A 24,266-nucleotide genomic window follows, 5' to 3' on the forward strand; every position below is an offset into this window, starting at 1 on the left:
GCGAGATGTTTGTTTCAATCCATAAATGAATTTCTCAAGCCTATACACTCTATTAGGGTACTTTGCATTGAAAAATCCTCGGGCTGACTTATGTAAACATCTTCAGCCAACTTTCCATTAAGGAAAGCGGTTTAGACATCCATTTTCCATATTTCATAATCATGAAATGCAGCTATGGCTAGCATAACCCTAATAGACTTAATCTTTTCTACTAGTGAGAAGTCTCATCATAATCAACTCCCGGAGTTTGAGTAAAGCCCTTCGCAACCAGTCGTACTTTATATGTTTGTACATTCCCATCCATATCGGTCTTCTTCTTGAAGATACATTTGCACCCGACTGTCTTTTTACCCGGTACATTGTCAACCAAGTTCCAAACTTGATTGTCATACATGGACTTTATCTCGTTGTCCATAGCCTCTTTCCATTTAGAAGACTCGGGACCTGCCATAGCTTCCTTGTATTTGTTAGGTTCATCCAAATTTACCAGTGTGATATCACTGATAAATGTATCACCTTCAGCAGTAATATGGAAACCATAAAACTCGGGTGGAACTCTAACTCTACTGGAACGCCTCAGATGTATGGACTCGTTCATTGGCTCAACCGGAGTTTCCTCCTCGGGTTGAGTGCTAGTGTTTGAGGTTCCTTCACCGCTTGACTCTAGAAGCTCTTTAAGGTCAATTTGCCTCCCACTGTCCCTTTGGTATATGAGTTCTCTCTCACAAAAGACTCTGCTCCTCGCAACGAAGACAACATTGTCACTCTGTCTATAGAAGAGATACCCAAAGGACTTTTGAGGGTAGCTGATGAAAATACATCGCTCAATCCGAGGTTCGAGCTTGTCATGAGTCTTGCGTCTCACGAAAGCCTTGCAACTCCAAACCTTGATGTGCTCTAATGTAGGAACCTTCCCAGTCTACATCTTGTGAGGTGTTTTGGAAACCTTTTTGGTAGGGACTAGATTATGGATATGGGCGACAGTCTCTAAGGCATACCCCCATAATGAGATAGGTAACAAAGCTCGACTCATCATGGAACGAACCATGTCTAGCAAGGTTCTATTGCGCCTCTCAACCACACCATTAAGTTCTGGTGTCCTAGGTGGCGTCAATTGTGAAACAATTCCACATTCTGTAAGATAGTCAAGGAACTAGATATGAAGATACTCTGCTCCTCGATCGGATCGCAGCATCTTTATCTTCCTACCCAATTGATTCTCCACTTCTTTCTTAAACTCTTTGAACTTTTCAAAGGTTTCTGACTTATGCTTGATTAAGTAGATATAGCTATATCTACTATACTCATCAGTAAAAGTCACATAGAATCGGTTAGCATCCCTTGTGGCGGTTCTGAATGGTCCACACATATCAGTGTGTATGAGATCCAACAGACCTTCACCCCTTTCAAAAGTACAAGGGAAGGGTGACTTGGTCATCTTTCCAAGTAAACATGATTCGCAAGTTTCATCAGACTTTAAGTCGAATGACTCCAAAACTCCATCCTTTTGGAGTTGAGCTATGTGCTTCTTGTTGAAATGTCCAATACGACAATGCCACAAGCATGATTTATCCAAATCATTGGAAGAATCAATGTGTAACACATTATTTCCTAATTTATCTACAACATTCACAGTTTCATACACACCATTGCAAGGTAATGCTTCAAAATAGAATACACCATTGTAATAAGCATTAATACCACCAATTTCATTATTAAAAGAAAAGGTAAAACCTTGTTTATACAAACTGTGAAAGGAAATACTATTTCTCGCCATATCGGCTGAGTAACAGCATTTATTCAAATCTAAATTTAAACCATTACTAAGCAATAAAGAATAAACTCCAATCTTGGTCACATGCGACATTTTCCTATTTCCCATGATTAAGTTTATCTTCTCGTGCTCCACATCCCTACTTATTTTTAGTTCCTGCAAATCAGAACAAATGTGAAAAACACAACCTGTCTCAAGGACCCAAGAATTAGCATGTGATGAGTTTTTAGATTGAATAGTCTAAATACTTGCAATGGAGCGTTTGATCTTCCCATCCTTTATGTCTTGCAAGTACTTGGGGCAACTTCTCTTCCAATGCCCTTTTTCATGGCAGTGCAAGCACTCTGCATCCTTTGGATTAGAGGAATTAGCAAAACCAGCTTTGGTCCCACTAGAAGAGGATCCATCAAGAGACTTTCCCTTGCAGCTCTTGGAGGGAGCCTTCCTCTTCTTTCCCTTTCCATGTCTGATTGCCAGAACAGGGTCAGATGTAGTAGTAGGAGTAGACATAACCGACTTGCCCTTCAGATTTGTTTCTACAGTCCTAAGAAGGCCTTGAAGCTTGCTAAGAGTGACCTTCTCCTTGTTCATATGATAAGTTATACGAAGCTGATCATAACAAAAAGGTAAAGAGTGTAGAATAATATCAATGGCTAACTCTTCATCAAAATTGACATTCAATTTAAGCAAGCGGTCCACGAATCTTTGCATCTTTTGCAAGTGAGTCGTGATGGGTTCACCATCCTTCATTTTGGTTGTGATAATGGAGGCAATGATCTCATACCTCTCTTGTTGAGCACTGTCATGGTATCTTTCCATCAAATCATGATACATTTCATAGGGATAGTAGTCCTCATAGGACTTCTATAGCTCTACAGTCATGGTTGCAATCATAAGACACGACACCTTTGTCGCATCCCTCTCATGAGTGGTGTCTTCAACGATTTGTTCAAGAGTTGCAGTGGTTACATCAATCTCCTTTAGCTCTTTATCAAGGAAATATTCTTTGTCCTCATAGCGAATAGCCATTCTGATGTTACGAATCCAGTCATTGAAGTTCGATCCATTAAAAATGACCCTCCCACATAGGTTCATAAGGGAGAAAGAGCCTGAAGGAATTGGTGTGGAAGCATTGTTTGGGATAGACATATCAAAAGAAGAAGAACAAAGTTTACATTAGATGATAATCCTTAATATTACACCCAATATGACATAATAAGGCTAGGACCCAACACAATATTCTACAATTACGAAGAGGGATGTCGTAATCCAATTGTAAAATATTTGAAGGTAGGTAAATGATGATTTAACAACTTCCACCATGAAAAACGAAATAGATTATTAATTTTTAATTGGTTTGAAATTCCTTGATCTTTGAGATTCAATGAACTTTTCAATGGCATGTTTAAATCTTGGTGTGCCCTTCAAGTTTGAGACTAGGGTGTCGAGGATCACAAAAAAGGTGTGAATAACCATGCAAATTAACTTGGTACACCCAATGTTACAGATCACCGAATCAATGTGCCGGTTAACCACACACGCTCCATTGATCTACAATTAGCACCAAGTTACCCTTTGCCACACGTTGTCAGTTTCGTATTAGTGTGTCAGTTAACCACACACGCTTCACTAACGAATTAACAAGGTGCAAAGTGTAATTTCATGGATTAGCACCATTTTCACATTTTCTTAAAGTAACTAAGATTGGGAATTTAATAAAATTTTAGTTACTTTATATTTATCATTATACCTTTAATGAGGGAGAATTCATGTCATATCGTACCCGTTCGGCTAACGACCCTCCACCATTCAAGGAAGCAGTGGGTGAGAGTGGACACCCATTAAACCACCATTTTATAGGCAGTAACCTTATACACCCCCCCCCCTTATAGACCAGCTTTGTGAATGAGGCCTACTAATGGTAAGACTAACTAGTCTTATATATATATATATATATATATATATATATATATATATATATATATATATATATATATATATATATATATATATATTATTAAACTTATAATATTATAAAGTATAAGGGTTGAATTTTAACTTTTAAAACTCTAGGGTTTGGAATTAAAGTTTCATTTAAAGAGACATTGCAAATTCCAAAACTTGAGGGCAAGTTTTCAAACTTGTCAAAACTCTTCACATTCATAACATATGAGTTTAATTTGATTTTAATGAAGAGACCTTTCATTTTCCAAAACTTGAGGACAAGTTATGGAGGTCATTAAACATCATTTAGATCATTTCTCTAACAACTATATTATCACATAATTCATGATCTAGCTAAACTCATAATCAAAACAATTTTTAGTCAACAATTTGAAAAACAACTTGATGAGTTATAAAAACTCTTTGATCGATTAGATCTTCGAAACAGGTAAATAATAAACGTAAAAGGCAGTGAAATAAAACACAAGTATGGATCTGAATGAGTCGAATGATTAGATTACTCAATCCTCAGCAGAGCTCGACTAAGAACTTCCACTGTAGAGGATTCTAGGGTTACAAAACAAGAACGATGAATATGCTGAATAATACTTCTCTAATTGTTACATTCTATGATGCATGCAAGCATCTATTTATAATAAACCCTACAAAACTCACGGATGGATAGGCCTATACCGGAGACAAAACTTGGACTAGCTAACGAGCCCAAAAGACGCAATACTAAACACGACCCAACAATCTCCCCCTTTGCGTCAATTTGGAGCGAGACTATTGTCTCTTCTTGCTTGGGCCAGCAGCGGGAACCTTCTTTGTTGTATCAAACAAACGCGGGATAAGGGCGAGGATTGTGTGTCTGAAGCGAATGTACCATTGAATCATATCGTCAAAGTACTTCTTGTCATCCGCTGTGTTTTGCTTGCACCGATGGATGATCCCTAAGACGTGTTCCAAACAAGCAGTGGTGTAGAGATGTTTGTCTACCAAAGCGAAAAGACATTTATGGCCTTCGTTTCTGGTAAACATGACGGAGTTTCTCTTTGGGTCTATCTTCCCCATCTACACCATGTTGAGATCACTGGCTGAGCCAACAGGAGATATGGTAGGCTTTTTCTTGAATACGCTCGCTATCTCCTGATCCATCAGGGCAACTTCCATGACATAGCATACAAGCATCCTCTTAAAGTGGTCGATGATTGGACCATATTCTGCTTCGTTTCTAAGAAGGATGTTGTGCAAGATAATCCAGTCATGTGGATTTAAGTTGGGAAGATCTGCAAGTGAGATGGCATGTTCGGTCTTGGCAGATCCTCCCAGTATCTTGAACCAAACGTTGGTGAAGTTTCCTTCCTTGTACAGCTTTAGGACCCGAACAATAATAATCTTCTGAGCGCTCCAAGTTTGGTATTGTGGTTGAGCGGCCCTCAGATAAAATTCGACTAAGTCCCGATCAACCTTTGGATGAGGACGAGGGAACTTAGCAATGTTGGAAAAGGCATGAAAAATGAACGCCTTTCGGGTCAGTGGCATATCGAACTAAGAATCGATAGTGTTAGAACGATCTAAAGAGATCACTGGTTCTAGCCACAAGATACTGGGTGTTTCGATGGCTTCTTTAACCAGCTTCTCAAGAGTCCAAGGAGGAAAAAGAGTTTTCCTGCTCTCGAGAAGGTCGTGGGCTTCTTTTTGTCTCCTTTCGGCTTCTTCAGCCTCTCTAGCCACACGAGCGCTGATGTCAGCCTCTTTATCTCGACCTTGCTTCTTCAGAAGGTCGGCAATTGTCTCCTTATCATTTTCATCGCTCTCCTCAACAATTTTCTTGCCCTTGTCTTTTACACCCGAACCTGAGGCTTGGCCTACTGGAGGAGGTTCAGTTGTGTGTGTTGATGTTGAAGTAGGAGGCGGTTGAGACACAGTTTCTTTTTCTCCCCCTTGTTTTGGAATGGACACGAAATCAAGGAGCCCTTCAATTTTGTTCAGGAGAGAGAGGGCGGGAGCAAGCTTCTCTACAAGGTCACGCCTCACAGAATAATTGAGTATCGGGTCATGTGCTTCCAGGATGTTTGATATAGCTAAGTGGACATCCGAAACACACGACTGAATCACCTCTCTTTCAGATCGAAGAAACTCAATCTCCTTTTGAGAGTTGAAGAGTTGAATGTTCTTGACCTTCAGAGCGGTGGTCTTCCTAGTAAGAGCGTCCATGAGGGAGTTCTCAGCAGCGAGATCGTCTTGAAGCTTGGTGAGGCGCTCCTCAATGGTGGTCTTGAAAGCTGAGTTGTCGTCTGATAGAGTTTGACGAAGAGAAGCGAACGACTTCAGATCTGATGCAACTGATGTAGCCAGCTGATTGACAATGGGTTCCAGCTTTGTCTTGGTGGCTTCAGCATTCTCCTGTAACGATTTCAACAAAGAATAAGCATCAGTGAATAGTTTATCGACTTTTACGGTCGCTGCCTCACAGGCTTTGGTTGAGGCATCAATGGCTGCAGTGGCGGAGTCCAGAGAGACTTGATGAGCTTTGGAAAAAGCATCAACAATTTTCTGAATGGCAGCTTCAGAGATGGAAGACTAAGATGTGGAAGAGGAGACGATGAGCGAATCGATTTTATCGTGATGCTCCTTGAGATGCCTCTTTGTGACAGGAGCATCGTCATCGTCATCACTCTGAACTTGATAAGGACTATAATAGACCAAATCGAAGGTCATGTCCTCCCCACCGAGGAATGGTTCTTCGCTCTCTACTGGATGAACAGGAGAGGAGGGGAGGGGTGAGGCTGGAGGCTCGGTAGTTGTAGTAGGTTCGGGTTGGGTTGTAGTAGTTTCAGTTGTTGGTGGTGGTTTGGGTGCTTTGGTATGAACCCCTGTATCAGATACATTGGTTCTTACTTCAGCTGTGGTGGTGGTTGCTTCAGTAAAGATGGGAGGGGGTACTGGGATGGAGGTGGATGGAATTTCATTGGTGGAAGTAAACTTCAGGGGTAGGGGATCGTGGTGGAGTGTTACCACGAGGAGAGCCTTCAGAAGCAGAATTCTCATCCTCAGATTCGCTTGAGGAGGAAGCGATGATCAGCTTTCGCCTCGGTTGGGTTTTTCTCCTCTTCAGCGGTGGGGATTGGACAGCCTTGGTGGTTTTTTGTTTCTTGGGAGATGCGCCTTTGGCTCCCTTTGCAACCTGTTTTTCCTTGCCCTTGTCAGACTTCTTTCCTCTTGGGGCAGGCTTGTCAGCCTCATGGATGGACTTGAGCATCTCAGGAGTAAGCTCTATCGGACTAGAGCATCGAAACTCCTTGTACGTTTTAATAATCCGGCTGTTGGCAGGAACGTCACCATAAATCGTTTCAGGGATTGAACCGTTGAATGGAAATTTGGAAGCATCTGAGATAATGATCTTCATGGTATGAAAAGTACCAATCAAAGACATTGGAGCACCAGCAACAATAGGGATGTGGTACTTGTCCATCACCCATTTAGTAACAAAAGTCCAAAATCGAGCGTAAGAAATCTCGGAATGCCGAGATGTAGAAGACAGACTCTGAATGAGCTGTTGCCAAAGGACCAACCCGTAGTCCATATTGATACTGTTATAGATCTCGTACATAATCGAAATGCACAGACGACTTGCCCCATCTGATCCAGCACTTCTTTCAGACCGCCCCTTGAAAAGCACTGTAAACAACCCATTCCACTGAGGAGGCAGGCACGATTTCTTGAATTTCGTGACGGTAGCGAGCACCTCAGTATACCCCATGTTGTAGAACATATTGAAAAGATGACCCATTGGAATGGTTTCAGGGTTAACCCTCGATGAATCAGGTTCAAACCCTAATAATGAGCAGAATCTCTTCTTGGAAATAGAAGCCTTGTGATTGAAGACGTTGAAGAAAATCCAATCAACGACCTTGTCATAGTGAGCAGTAGCAAAAATCTGTGATAAGAACTCCATGGGAACTGCTTCAACTTTGGTGAGAGCAGGAGCAATCGGCGAGTACTCCAGGCATTCGATTATCGGGAACATGAAAGTGTCGTATGAATGAGGAGTAAGATCAATGATCAAACTCTGTTGGGGACGAATCGGCAAGATGTGTGAAGTAGCATGAACTGATGAAGAATCTGCCATTGTTGTGAAGAGGGTAGGAGAGAAGATGAACAGTTGAATACTTGAAGGGTTCTTGCTCTCTGAAATTTGGGTGCAGTAAAGAGGTAAACAATGGTTTACGTTACCTTTTATACTGTGGGTAGAGGAGAGAGAAGAATCATTCGCAAATCTTCGAAGGAAATACGAAGGGATTTCCGGAGGTAATTGGTGCGTGACAGCTAATATGACCGATGATTACGCAGGAGAGAGAATGTCAGTTCCGATTCACACGCCTTCCCATTAGGCGCCGTTTATAAATGAAACGGTTCCAATTCGCATGCCTGGCATTTTGGCGCCGTTTAAAATCAAATCGATTAGACTCTTGCGTGAGTCAGCACCGCATCTTCTTATCCTTTTAGAGTTAACGTCATCTTTAAAACAAAAATAACCACGTGGATCAGTAGTAACCACAACCCGTTTTATAATTGCAAATCCCATTAAAAATTATGCCTTGTAACTGATGAAGCCAGAATGTTGGAAAATCAAAAAGATTTTCGTGCTTAGTGTGTAAAAGAAAAAGAAATAAAGCAACACATATGAGGGATTTTGTGATGTCAATAAAGACACGAAACAATGGATCCCGGGCACGAATCTCTTCCTTCAAAGTCAAGAGAGACTTTAAAGTGTTTGTGTGGTTTCATGTTGAATAACGATCAGACACTTATTAAGAAGTGTTGAAAGGCTTCTTTTAATTAGGCTAAGTTGGGTGGCTTTCGCTTCAATTCAGAATTCCTGATCTTGATGTAAGACAGAAATCGAATGAAGTACTTGTGAGACCAATGTAGTCTGTTGAACAAGTAGGTTTGAAATAATTTAAGTGGTAAGGTAATATAGTATATGTAAAATCTCAAGAAAAACTAAAACTGGATCCCAAGGGAGGAAATGTTATGGGATGTAACAATTTCATAGGAATCACTCAAAAGAAAATTAGAGATTTCACATTGTATCCTCATGGATAAGTCCGTCAATTCATTAGTGAAAGCTAGAGCAAAATTTATTGTTCACCGTTAATGCATATTAGGTTTTGAATTGTGGGTTTCACTTAGCACGTAGTGCCACGAAGCTAAGATCATGAACACAGAAATTGTGTAACCATAAACCTCAGTGGTAATTTCTGAGAGTTTCAAGGGTTACGTTTGTGAAGCGAATGAGATGGAGAAAAGTAGTGTAGATGGTGTAAAGAAACCAAAGTACCTCTGCTGTAAAAATGGGGACCAAGCAGAAAACTCTTATCTATTGTGAAAAGAGAGTTAGGTAGCTCATGATTACAATAAATATGAAAGCCTAATTGGGAAGACAAGGTTTGTATGTACCAAGTCAGTAAGGCTATTATTCAGAATCAGGTGAGGCTTTGGACACATACAGCAGCATGCTTCTAGGGACACTTAACTAGTGAAATGAATTCCCCACAAAGAGAAACACAAAAAGATAAGATTCAAAACAAAATAAAATAATTTTTTTTTTTTGGAGTTTTTCAATTGACGAAAAAAAAATATTTTTGGAATTTTTGATTGAAAAAAAAATAACAAAAATAAGACATACAAAAAAAAAGTTGGACACAAAAAAAAAAAATAGAACCGAACCCGAGCGTTCGGTCTATTTCGGTTGAGAAAAAAAAATTTGAACCGAACCTGAGCGTTCGGTCTATTTCGGGTGCCAAAAATTTTTTGGAAATAAGAGAAATAAATTTGAGAAAATAATACAAAAGGTTTACAACCAAAGAAACTACCTTTGAGTGATAAGCGAAGATCAGATGATACAACCGAACTCGAGCGTTCGGTTCATTTCGGTATACCAGAACAAGACCCAAACCCAAGCGTTCGGTTCATTTCGGCACACATGAGACCCGAACCCGAACGTTCGGTCTATTTCGATTCCAACTTTTAATTTTGAGAGGTAGTCTTTGGTACTGACTCCGATTCCATCATTCCTAGCCCTTGTAGAATTTTGTTGAAAGATGCTTCAGGAAGAGCTTTGGTGAAGATGTCAGCTAGTTGATCAGTGGTTCGAACAAAGTGAATTTCAACGTTCCCATCTTCCACATGATCCTTAATGAAGTGATACCTCAGTGCTATATGCTTGGTCTTGGAATGTTGCACTTGGTTATGACAGATCCTAATTGCACTTTCAGAGTCGTAATATAGTGGGATCTTTTTCATATTGAGTCCATAGTCCCGGAGCAGGCTTTGGATCCAAATCACTTGAGATGTACAGGAGGCAGCTGCGATGTACTCTGCTTCAGCTGTAGACAGAGATACACAAGTCTGTTTCTTTGATTGCCAGCTAACCAACTTCCCGTCTAGGAATTGGTAGCCTCTAGTGGTGCTTTTCCTGTCTAAACCACAACCTCCAAGGTCTGCATCTGAGTAGGCTTGAACGAAGAAACCTGAGTTTGATGGATACCATAAACCAAGTGAGGTAGTTCGTTTCAGATACTGGAGTATGTTCTTCACTGCAAGCATATGTGGTTCACGAGGATTTGCCTGAAATCTAGCACAGTAACAGACAGAGAACATTATATCAGGTCTGCTAGCAGTTAGATACATTAAAGAACCAATCATCTGGTGATACAACGTAATATCAACTACCGGTTTTTCCAAGGATGGTGTGAGCTTGGTGCCGAATGCCATTGGAACTTTAACCTTTGAATCTCCCATCATGCCGAATTTAGCAAGGAGAGTCTTGGTGTAGGCTTCCTGGTTGATAAAGATGCCTTCGGGTCCCTATCTAATATTTAAACCAAGGAAAAACTTAATCGGACCCATTGAGCTCATTTCAAATTTAGTCTCCATCAGCATTCTAAATTCAGCTGTTAAGCTAGGATTCGTTGAGCCAAAGATGATATCATCGACATAGATTTGAACAATCATAAGGTGGTTACCTTCCTTCTTACGAAAGAAGGTTGGGTCAACCGAACCTTGTTTGAATTTTGACATCTTTAAGAACTTGGTTAGCATTTCATACCATGCCCTAGGTGCTTGTTTCAGACCATAAACCGCTTTGTCCAGAATATAGCAGTGATTAGGGTACTTTTCATTAACGAAGCCTGGAGGTTTCTCCACGTACACCGTTTCTTCAAGTTCTCCATTCAGAAATGCGCACTTTACGTCCATTTGGTAGACCTCAAAGTTCTTGTTTGCAGCGTAGGCAAGAAATATTCGAACAGATTCCAGCCTAGCTACAGGAGCAAAAGTTTCCTCATAATCAATTCCTTCCTCCTGGCAGTATCCTTTCACCACGAGATGAGCCTTGTTTCGAATCACATTCCCTTCCTTGTCCATTTTGTTTCTGAATACCCATTTGAGACCAACAACTGAGGCGTCTTTAGGAGTTAGAATGAGACGCCAAACCTTATTTCTTTCGAACTCGTTAAGTTCATCTTGCATAGCTTGAACCCAGTCAGAGTGATTAAGAGCAGTATTTACTGTCTTCGGTTCAACTTTTGAGACGAAAGAGTTATACATGCAGAACTCTACTTTGGAGAATAGAGATGTTTGCTTTGCCTTCAGTTGAGATCGGGTCAGGACCTTTTCAGAGACATCACCCACTACCTGGGATACAGGATGATCTCTGGTTCATTTAACAAGAGGAGGGTAATTTGGATCATAAGATGGATCCAATTCAGCATTCACCATTTCTTCTAATTCAGAATGGCTATCGTCGTCGTAAAACATATTAGCATTCTCCCCCTCGACTGATGAGCTTTCAGGTGTAGCTGGACTTTCTGGTGCTACAGGACTTTCGGGTGGTTTTGAGCTTTTGGGTGCTTTTGAGCTTTCGGGTGCAACTGGAATAGAGTGCTCCCCCTCAACTTGTGAACCCGGCTGTTTTGAAGAAGATGGATTCTCCCCCTCAATTGAAGCGCCTTGCTGAGGAGGTTCGTTTGGAACTTCTTCACCCATTCGTTTGGCGGCATCTTCGATGATTTGCTTCAGATGGTCGACTTTGTTGTCTGCTGCCTTGGCTTCCGAGAGAGTAGCTTTCTCAGGTTCATCGAATAACTCCACAAACTGCTCAAACAAATTAGCTATTGAGGTCGTGACTTGACCTGTTTGAGAGAAAATCTCTCCAACTGTCTCTTAAGTGGCCTTTAGCTTCTTGATGTAGCTATCATCGAAAGTCACATAATCTGTTTCTTCAATCTTCCTCGAACGCTTATTTAAAACCCGGTATGCTTTTTGAAGTAAGAGAGTATCCCAGAAAAATCCCTTCATCGGCTTTAACGTCGAACTTGTTACGATGTTCTTTAGAGTTGAAGATAAAGCATCGTGAGCCGAATACATGGAAGAATTTAACGTTCGGCTTCCTGTTGTTGATGATCTCATAAGGAGTAAGAGAGAAACGCTTATTGAGATAAGACCTGTTCTGTGTAAAACATGCTGTAGAAATAGCATCAGCCCAGAAATATAAAGGTAAAGAAGCGAAACTTAGCATGGTTCGGGCCGACTCACACAAAGATCGGTTTCGTCTTTCGACAATTCCGTTCTGTTGAGGGGTGTAGGGGGTTGAGAAGTTATGACTGGTTCCTTTTTCTGCCAAAAAGTCTTCAAATTCCTTGTTTTTGAACTCCAGTCCATTGTCGCTCGTGATGTTGCGAACGATTTTTCTCAGTTGCACTTCAACCTGCTTAATAAACATCTTTAGCTTATGAGTAGCCTCAGATTTGTGCTTCAGAAAGAACACCCATGTAAAACGTGAAAATTCATCAACAATAATAAGAATATACTTGCTACCGCCAATGCTTTCAATTGATGATGGATCACACAAGTCAATGTGAAGTAACTCAAGTGGTTCAACAACTTTGGTGTTTATAATGGATGGGTGACTTTGACGACTCTGCTTCCCCATTTCACATGCGGCACACAAATGTTCTCGATCAAATTTGAGCAATGGGAGACCCCTAACATGACCTCCTGTGACAAGCTTGTTGATGTCTTTGAAGTTGAGATGTGAGAGCCTTCGATGCCACAACCAGCTTTCGTCAGAGCGAGCTTTGGATAGCATACAAATAGCTGGATTTCCTTTGATTGGTTTGAGATTGAGAGGAAACATTTCGCCTTTGCGTTTTGACTTGAGAATTACCCTTTTTGTTTTCTTCTCGATGATTTCTGAACCTTCATCGTCAAATGAAACCTTAAGACCGGTACCTCCTACCAGCTGAGATACACTGATGAGGTTATGTTGTAGCCCTTCAACGTACGCCACCTTTCTAATTGTGAAGTCTCCATTGGTTATTATCACATAACCCTTTATTGTTCCAAAAGAATTGTTGCCAAACTTGACATTTCCACCATTTGGAAGAGATCGAAATTCCCTCAGCTCTTCCTTCCTTCCTGTCATGTGACGTGAGCAGCCACTGTCAATGTACCATTCTTCGTCGAACTGCTCATCACTGATAACCTGCAAAAATTAAGCAGATTTAGGAACCCAAAGTTTCTTGGGTCCACGTGAGCCTTTCACAGGAACAGGAATAGTAAGAGTAATGTCAACAAGATATGTTCTTTTTATTAAAGTTGTCTCATCTTTCTTCTTAATAGTGAATACTTTTATTTTGTTAGGATTTGTTACAGTCGGTTTGGTTTCAGGTTTTGACGTTTGAACCTTGGACTGTGTTGGGTAGCGTAGCATTTTTGATGTATTGCGTCATTGGGCTCGGTTAATAGTCCAAGTTTTGTACTCCGGTTTGGGCCTGTCCAACCATGAGCTGATAGGGTTTAGTATAAATTAATGTGCATGCATGCATATTAGGTTAACGATCGATAGCAATTACGATAGATCACAGAGTTATTTCTTCATCGTTCTTGTAAACCCTAAATCCTCTACAGTAGAAGTTCTTTATCGAGCTCTGCTGAGGATTGTTGATTAATCATTCGACATCTTTGATCCATTCTTGTGTTCTTGCTGTTTACTCGTTTATTACTTTACCTGTTTTATAGATCTAATCGATCTTCAAGTTAGTTTTTAACTTATCAATTGGTATCAGAGCAGGAGGCTGTGTAATCGATACACTTCTTTTCTGTGAAAAAGGTTTTGATTAGGGTTATTCCGCATTTATTGATATTTATTGAGTCGTCATCTCATAATTGACGTAACTCGATATTTATTGTTTTGCCCTAATTTGATATATTACAAGTCTGATCTTTGAACAGGTTATTCGATCAATTATGGACGAGTCGCAATCCAATCCCATTAATATTTCGAACAGCATTGGATCAACAACGAAGATTCCCATCCTGTACACCCATGATTATGAAGTCTGGGCGCATCACTTTGAAGATAATGTTATAGGATCTGAGGATAATGGATACCTCATCTGGGAAGCAATCGTTTCTGGACCCTTTTCTCATTCAGCAACTTCAAGGATTATTAAAACTCAAAAGGAGTATAATGATCTTCTGAAAGATGTTAAAGATATTGCGCATGACGAAAAAGAAAAATTTCAGTGAAATATCAAAGCGTTAAGATTGATCAGATTCGCTCTTCAATCCGATACTTTCAGGCTGGTGAGCTCATGCACGACTGCAAAAGAAATTTGGGACAGGCTACGAGAATTGTACTCTACAGACGAAGATCTTGAACACTCCATTCAAACCTTACTCTTGTCCGAGTTTGGTGAATTCAAGCAAGGAGCCGAAGAAACTGTGACTCAAACGTTCGATCGCTTCAGTCATCTTCTTAGCAAGATGATCAAACACGACATCGAAAGGAAGCTTATTGAGCAGAAGGTTACGTTTTTGAATAGTCTCAGATCTGAGTGGAGAGCAGTTGTGTCCACGGTTAAAGCGCACGAGCAATTTAAATCCTACTCTTTGGCGAAATTGGTGGGCATCCTAAAATCTCAAGAAAATATCGTGCTACAGGAGAAAAATGTGGTTTCTAGCCTGGGTTCATTGGCCCTCCTATCCAAAAGCAAAGCAGTGATGGAAGAAGAAGACCTCAACTTGGAGGACTATGACCTCACTTCTGAGGGCTATGCTATGATGGTGTCAAACCCCAAGAGGTTCATAAAGAAAAGATTCCCCACCAACAAAAATCGAAATTGGCAGGGGAGTTATAGTTCTGAAAAGGTCAAAGATGAACCGAAAGCTGAAGAATCAAAGAAGGAACTGAAGGCTGAAGGAGATTCGGGAGTGAGCTGCTATTACTGTGGAGGAAAGAACCACTATGCAAAAGACTGCGTCCTCAAGAAAATGGCAGAAAAGGATGATGAAAAGGATGAAGAAGCTTTGTTGCAGAAAAAGCTGGATGAAATCAGGAAGAAGAAATCTACTGCTAACCCTTCTATGAATGCGTTAATTGTGCAGGGTTCGGTAGCTGATGATGAGTTCGGTGGCGTGGAGGTCTGGTCAACCGACTCTGAAGATGATGAAGTAAGGAAGCCTTCTCATGGAAAGGCTTATGTGGCGAAAGAAGAGAGCAGTGGAGGAAGGTGCTTGATGGTGTCCGACGTATCTCAGATGAGGGGATACAACACTGATGGTGGGAATGAAGACGCGAAGGAGCAACAGAATTTGTGCTTTACAGCCAAACCGCTCAGCGTGCAGTTCAACGAGCTTGATGAACTGATCAAGAAGGTACAATCCATTTTTGTTTCATTCAAAGTCCCACAATGCTCATACGACAAAGAAATAAAAAGTGTTAATTCAAGAATCTCTCATCTAGATAGTAGTTTAACTCAAACTCGAGTCACCAATTCTAACCTAACTGACCAATTAAGCAGGGTGTCTTCGAAGAGTGAGGAACGGCGGATGTGGATCGAACTGAAGGAGTCGGAGTTAATCAAAACAAAAGATGAAAACATTTATTTGCAAAGAGACAATTTAAAGCTTTTAAAACAACGAAATGTTTTTTGTTTGATTGCTAAACGTCTTTACACTAATATTACTCAGCTTCATTTGGATTGTGAAATAGGACAAAAGATTCATCGCATGATTTCACCCTTCCTTGAGTTTAACGAGGATGAAATTGATGTTGAAGCGTATAATTGTGAGAGTGTTATTTCATCTGAGGATGTTAATCCGACGTATATGTATGGACTGGACAAAATCGAATCTTTTATTAAGTCCAAGGACCATAAGGACATGCTTAAAAACCTTTTGGATGAAAATGATAAACTGAAACTGAGAACCGAAACCATACAAAAATTTGACTCTTTAAATGCCAACTTGAGCTCAGAAAATAAAATTGATGTTGAAAACGCATCTGAGCTTAATGAGGACGACAATATGAGTGAAATTTCTGTAGAGGATACAGTTGACTGTTCAGAATTTGTCAAGAGCGAACCTGAAAACCACAAGAATCTCATTTCAGAAAATTCCGTGGAGTTCACTCGTTTGTCCCAACAAAAGTCCCCGATTCTTGTAGAGAAGGCAGTAGTATACCAGAAAGTAAGAACTACTCCAAATCAGGTGTATAAGGTCACGGGCGTAACCGAACATCAGACTGCCGAACTCACAGCAATTGTAAACGAAGACAATGCTGATGGCTGTGATGAGTTCTTCTGGTCAGCTCCTATCGACAACGCTGATGAAACGGTAGGTTTGTCTGAAAGGACTTCATGGAAAAGCAAAGGCAGATATGTGCCAGAACCTTTGAATAAACCTGATAGCTTCGATGTGCCAAGTACTAGCGGTACGAAAGATGTTCCTCAGGAAAAAGGAATTCCTACAAAAGAAGTCACACCTCCAAGTTAAACTTCATCAGTTCAGAATGAACCAACTAAAGAAAAACAGAAACAGAAACCTAATATCCATCATCAACCGAAGCAAATGAGAAATCAAAAACAGCAAAGGAATCAGAGATATAGGAAGAATCTCTCTTAAAGAAAACAGTTTTGGCAATCTCAGAATGCCTATTTCTCACATCAAGACAGGAACTTAAAGTCAGAGAAAAGTCCTGTTGAATCGCAAGAGAGCAAAAACAACCGAAAGGAGAGGTTCGGTTCGGAGAAAAACATCAACCGAAAGCAAAGGTTCGGTTCAGAGAATGATTCCAACCGAAAGCAAAGGTTCGGTTCTGAGAATGACTCCAACCGAAAGCAGAAGTTCGGTTCAGAGAACTACATCAACCGAAAGCAAAGGTTCGGTTCTGAAATCAAAAGAGATCAAAATTCTAGGGTCGGTCCCACTGATGATCAAAAGCAAAAGGGTCACCTAGAGTCTCCAACCAAGAAAACATCTCAATCCAAGATCTCTCATTCTAACTCTTCTAATTCTTCAAACTCTTCTAACTCTTCTCCACCTCGTTCCAAATTCCATTATGTTCCTTCTCAAAAATCTCAATCATCAGCTGAACAAAAAGGAAAACAGAAGGTTTCATCAGTTAAACCAGAGTCTAAACCGAAAGCATCGAATCCCAATAAAATTAAAGTTTTTACCATCAAAAAGAAAGATGAAACAACACTAATAAAAAGAACATACCTTGTTGACATCTCTCTTACTATTCCTGTTCCTGTGAAAGGCTCACTTGGACCCAAGAAACTTTGGGTTCCTAAATATGCTTAATTTTTGCAGGTTATTAGTGACGAGCAGTTTGACGAAGAATGGTACATTGACAGTGGCTGCTCGCGTCACATGACAGGGAGGAAGGAAAAGCTAAGGGAATACAGGTCTCTTTCAAACGGTGGAAACGTCAAGTTCGGGAATAACTCCTTCGGTACCATAAAAGGCTATGGAATGATTACAAATGGTGATTTCACGATAAGAAAGGTTGCATACATGGAAGGACTACAACACAACCTCATCAGTGTATCTCAGCTTGTTGGAGGTACCGGTCTCAAAGTCTCATTCGACGATGAGGGATCTGAAATAATTGAGAAGAAGACGAAAAGAGTTATTCTCAAATCGGAGCGTAAAGGCGAAATGTTTCCTCTAAACCTCAAACCCATCAAAGGAAACCCCGCTATCTGCCTGTTATCCAAAGCACAATCTGACAAAAGCTGGTTGTGGCATCGAAGTCATGTTCGAGGTCTTCCATTGCTCAAGTACGATAGAGATGATTTGTGTGCTGCATGTGAAATGGGGAAGCAGAGTCGTCAAAGTCATCCATCTATAATAAACACTAAAGTTGTTGAACCACTAGAATTACTTCATATTGATTTGTGTGGTCCATCATCTATCGAAAGCATCGGTGGTAGCAAGTATATTCTTGTTATTGTTGATGACTTTTCGCGTTTTACATGGGTGTTCTTTCTGAAGCTAAAATCGGAAGCGACTCACAAGCTAAAGGTGTTCATCAAGCAGATTGAAGTACAGCTGAAGAAGGTCGTTCGCAACATCAGGAGCGACAATGGTCTGGAGTTCAAAAGTAGAGAATTCGAAGAATTCCTGGCAGAAAAGGGAATTAGTCACAACTTCTCTGCTCCCTACACACCTCAACAAAACGGAATTGTCGAAAGACGAAACCGATCTTTGTGTGAAGCTGCCTAAACCATGCTAAGTTTCGCTTCCTTACCTTTATATTTTTGGGCTGATGCTATTCTGCTGCTTGTTTTACACAGAACAGGTCATATCTCAACAAGCGCTTCACTCTCACTCCTTATGAGATCATCAATAACAGGAAACCGATTGTCAAGGTTTTCCATGTGTTCGGTTCACGGTGTTTCATCTTCAATTCTAAAGAACACCGCAACAAGTTCGATGTCAAAGCCGATGAAGGGATATTTCTGGGCTATTCTCTCACTTCTAAAGCGTACAGGGTATTAAACAAGCGTTCGAGGAAAATCGAAGAGACTTATTACGTGACTTTTGATGATAGCTATGTCAAAAAGCTAAAGGCCAACGACGACACAGCTGGAGAAATTTTTCCTCAAACTGGCCAAGTCACTGCCTCGATCGCTAATCTATTCGAAAAGTTCATGGAGCTATTTGATGAACCAGAGAAGGCCACTCTCTCAGAAGCTAGCGCAGCAGACAACAAGGTAGATCATATGAAGCAAATCGTCGACAATGCTGCAAAAAGAATGAATGAAGGAGGATCAGGTTCTGATGATTCTCCACAACATAATGCTTCATTCGAGGGGGAGGATCCGTCATCGTCATCACAGCCGAGCTCACATGTTGAGGGGGAGCCAAGTTCTCAAACTGCTCCCGAAAGCACTTCACCAACCGAAAGTGCCTTACCACCTGAAGGTGCATCAATACATGAAAGCCCAACACCAAAAGAAACCTCTGAAGCTCAAGGTACTCACGACATTCCTGAAAGCTTATCTATCGAGGGGGAGCATGCTGATATGTCTTATGACTATGAAAGTCAATCCGAACCAGAAGAGATGATAAACGTTGAATTGGATCCAACCTTTGATCCTAACTACCCTCCTCTAACCAAATGGACCAGAGATCATCCTGTCTCGCAAATTGTTGGTGATATATCTGAAAAAGTTCTGACTCGATCGCAACTCAAGGCAAAACAGACTTCCTTGTTTTCAAAAGTAGAATTTTGCAGGTTTAACTCCTTCGTATCAAAAGTTGAACCAAAGACAGTTAACACTGCTCTTGATCACTCCGATTGGGTTCAAGCTATGCAAGATGAACTGAATGAATTCGAAAGGAACAAAGTTTGGCGCCTCATTCCAACTCCTCCAGATGCCTCGGTTGTTGGTCTTAAATGGGTCTTCAGGAACAAAATGGATAAGGAAGGAAACGTGATTCGAAACAAAGCTCGTCTGGTAGTGAAAGGATACTGTCAGGAGGAAGGAATTGACTATGAAGAGACTTTCGCTCCTGTAGCTAGGCTGGAATCAGTTAGAATATTTCTAGCCTATGCTGCCCACAAAAAATTTGAGGTCTACCAAATGGACGTCAAGTGTGCATTTCTCAATGGAGAACTTGAAGAAACTGTGTATCTGGAACAACCTCCTAGATTCGTAAATGAAAGGTATCCTAATCATTGTTACATTTTGGATAAAGTCGTGTACGGACTGAAACAAGCTCTGAGAGCCTGGTATGAAACGCTGACTAAATTTTTAAAGATGTCCAAATTCAAACAAGGTTCGGTTGACCCAACCTTCTTTCGTAAGAAGGAAGGTAACCACCTTATGATCGTTTATGTCGATGATATCATCTTTAGCTCAACGAATCCTAGCTTAACGGCTGAATTCAGAAAGTTGATGGAGACTAAATTTGAAATGAGCTCAATGGGTCCTATTAACTTTTTCCTTGGTTTAAACATTAGACAGGGACCCGAAGGCATCTTTATTAATCAGGAAGCTTACACGAAGACTCTCCTTGCAAAATTCGGCATGATGGGAGATTCAAAAGTCAAAGTTCCAATGGCGTTCGGCACCAAGCTCACTCCATCCTTGGATAAACCGGCTGTTGATATAACGCTTTATCGCCAAATGATCGGTTCTCTGATGTATCTCACTGCTAGCAGGCCTGACATAATGTTTTCTGTTTGTTACTGTGCCAAATTTCAGGCCAACCCACGCGATCCTCACATGCTTGCAGTGAAAAACATTCTACGATATCTCAAGCGAACTACCTCTTTAGGTCTATGGTATCCTTCCAACTCAGGCTTCTTCGTTCAAGCCTACTCAGATGCAGACCTTAGAGGATGTGGACTAGACAGGAAAAGCACCACTGGCGGCTGCCAATTCCTTGACGGGAAGTTGGTTAGCTGGCAATCAAAGAAACAGACATGTGTGTCTTTATCTACAGCTGAAGCAGAATACATAGCAGCTGCATCCTGTACCTCTCAAGTGATTTGGATCCAGAGTCAACTTCGAGACTATGGACTCAATATGAAAAAGATCCCACTATATTGTGACTCTGAAAGTGCAATTAGGATCTGTCATAACCCAGTGCAACACTCAAAGACTAAGCACATAGCACTGAGGTATCACTTCATCAAAGATCATGTGGAAGATGGAAACGTTGAGGTGCACTTTGTTAGAACCACTGATCAACTGGCTGATGTCTTTAGCAAAGCTCTTCCTGAAGCGTCATTCAACAAAATTCTACAAGGGCTAGGTATGATGGAATCAGATTCAGTACCACAAACTACCTCTCAATCTCACAAGTAAGAAGCGAAATAGACCGAACGTTCGGGTTCGGTTTTTGTACTCATGTACCGAAATGAACCGAACGCTCGGATTCGGTTAGATAATCTACACTTCGCTCATCAATCAAAGGTGGTTTTCTTGGTTGTAAATTTCATGTATAAGTGTTTCTATTTTATTTCTTTTTTGTCAAAAGTATTTCCTATTTGAAAATCCAATTTCTTCGGTAACCGATATAGACCGAACGTTCGGGTTCGGTTTTTCAAAAATTTTCAAAACCGAAACCAACCGAAGGTTCGGGTTCGGTTTTTCAAAATTTTTCAAAACCGAAACCAACCGAAGGTTCGGGTTCGGTTTTCCAAAATTTTTCAAAACCAAAATCAACCGAACGCTCGGGTTCGGTTTTTCAAAATTTTTCAAAACCGAAAACAACCGAAGGTTCGGGTTTGGTTTTCCAAAATTTTTCAAAACTGAAACCAACCGAACGCTCGGGTTCGGTTTTCCAAAATTTTTCAAAACCGAAATCAACCGAACGCTCGGGTTCGGTTTTCCAAAATTTTTCAAAACCGAAATCAACCGAACGCTCGGGTTCGGTTTTTCAAAATTTTTCAAAACCGAAATCATCCGAACGCTCGGGTTCGGTTCCAAAATTTTCCAAAGTTTTTTTTATCTTTTTATTTTCTTTCTCAGTCTTATTTTTTTTTTATCATTTATTTTTTCTATATCAAAAATTCCAAAAATATTTATTTTCTTCTAATATCAAAAACTGCAAAAATATTTTGTTCTTTATTTACTTTTTGTCATTCATTTTATTTGTGTGTTTGTTCGTTTATGGGGAAATTGTTGAAATAGTTAAGTGTCCCTAGAAGCATGCTGCTGTATGTGCCCAAAGCCTCATCAGATTCTGAATAATAGCCTTAATGACTTGGTATACACAAACCTTGTCTTCCCAATTAGGCTACTACTCTTATTCTAATCGTGAGCTACCTAACTCTCTTCTCACATGAGATAAGAGTTTTCTGCTTGGTCCTATTTTTCACAGCAAAGGTACTTTGATTTCTTACACCATCTCTATTACATTTCTCCATAAAATTCGTTTCATAAATGTAACCCTTGAGACTCTCAGAAATTACCACTAAGGTTTATGGTTACTCAAAAACTGTGTTTATGATCTTAGTTTTGTGTCACTACAAGCTGAGTGAAACCCAAAATTCAATACCAACTCTGAATTGACGGTGAACAATTAATTTGCTCAAGTTTTCACTAACGAATTGACGGACGTATCTTCATGAAATCTCAAGTTTTTATTTTGCGTGATTCCTATGAAATTGTTAAACACCATAACATTTCTTCCTTTGGGATCCAGTTTTAATTTTTTGTTGAGATTTTATATTTTCCAAGCCACTTTAAAACTTATTTCCTACCTACTTGTTCAACAGACTACACCGGTCTCACAAGTACTTTGTTCACTTTCTATCTTATTTCATGATTAGGACTGATGAATCAAAGCTACAGCCACCCTCAGAAGCCTAATTAAAAGAAGCCTTTCAACACTTCTTAATAAGTGTTTGATCGTTATTCAACGGGAAACCACACTAACACTTTAAGGTCTCTCTTGACTTTGAAGGAAGAGATTCGTGCCCGGGATCATTTGTTTCATGTCATTATTGACATCACAATTATTCCTAAAAAGATTTGCTTTATTTCTTTTCTTTTTACACCCTTAGCACGAAAATCTTTGATTTTCCAAAATTATGGCTCTTATAATTACAGGTTATTTCATTGAATTGGTGGTCGATTAAAAGCTGTGGTCAATTTTAATCCACGTGGGCGTATTATTCAAAAGATGTCGTTACACTTTAAAGGGATAAGATGAAGAGTTGCTGACTCAGGCGGGAGTTTAATTGATTTGATTTCAAACGGCGGAACAGGGAAAGCGTGCGAATTTGAAGCATCTAATCTCTAACTGACGTCGCAGACGCATGTGCGAATTTGAAACGGTTCCTCTCTGGCACAAAAAGGCGCGTGTGAATTTGAAACGGTTTATCAGAAATGGCGCTTGATGGGAGGCGTGTTCTTCGGAATCTGACACTCTCTCTCATGCGTGATCATTGGTTCCACAACTGTCACGCATCAGTCACTCCGGAAAACTCTTGGTATTTCGATAGAAGATTTGGGAGGATCTTTCTCTCTCCTTAAACCCACTATAAAAGGCGACATCCTCTACCATTTACCTCTTTACTGCAATCAAAATTCCCAAGAGAGCAAGAATTCCCTGAACCCTAACTGTTCATCATCTTCTTCCCTCTCTTCAACAATGGCAGATTCATCCTCCGTTCACGCTACTTCTCACATCCTGCCCATTCGCCCTCAACAGTGTCTCATCATCGACTTAACCCCTCACGCATATGACTCATACATGGTCCCGATCATCGAGTGCTTAAAGTATTCACCGATTTCACCTGCACTTTCAAGGGTGGAATCAGTGCCAATGGAGTTCCTCTCACAGATCTACGCGACGACTCATTACGACAAATTCGTCCACAGGATCTTCTTCGAAGTTTCTCATCATAAAGCCTCTATCTCCAAGCAAAGATTTGGCTCACTGCTAGGGTTTGAAGCTGACCCTTCAAGGGTTAATCCAGAGACAATTCTGATGGGGCATCTCTTCAACATGTTCTACAATATGGGGTATACGGAGGCGCTTACCTCCGTCGCAAAGTTCAAAAAGTTGTGTTTACCGCTACAGTGGAACGGAATGTTCACTGTGCTATTCAAGGGTCTTTCAGAAAGGAGCTCAGGTTCAGATGGCTCCAGTCGACTATTCCTGTCCATCCTGTACGGTGTCTACAACGGCGTCAACGTCGACTATGGGTTGGTTCTCTGGCAACAACTCATCCAGAGTTTATCTTCTTCTTCACGGCATTCTGAGGTGTCGTATGCGAGGTTTTGGACCCTGATACTGAAGTGGGTTATCAACAAATACAGCATTCCCACTGTCGCCGGGGCACCGATGTCTTCGATTGGTACATTCCACACCACAAAGATCATCGTCTCAGATGCATCAAAATTCCCTTTCAATGGTTCCATTCCAGAAACCATGTACGCTGATGTTCCAGCTGACAGCAGGATCATCCGGACCTACAAGGAATTCAAGAAGTCTGGTCCCAGGGATCTCACGTCGGAGATGCTCAAATCTATTCACGATGCCGATAAGCCTGCTCCGAGAGGCAAAAAGGCAGAAAAAGGCAAACAGGTGTCGAAAGGGGCTAAAGGCCCTTCTCCTAAAAAGAGGAAATCTACCAAAGCTGCTCAGTCACCGCAGCAGAAGAGGCGAAAGACACAACCAAAGTGAAAGCTCATTATTGCTTCCTCTTCCAGTGAGTCGGAGGGTGAGA

The sequence above is a fragment of the Lactuca serriola genome, chromosome 9, assembly GCF_051521515.1.
Source record: "Lactuca serriola cultivar US96UC23 chromosome 9, Lser_US96UC23_V15, whole genome shotgun sequence".
Lineage (NCBI taxonomy): Eukaryota > Viridiplantae > Streptophyta > Magnoliopsida > Asterales > Asteraceae > Lactuca > Lactuca serriola.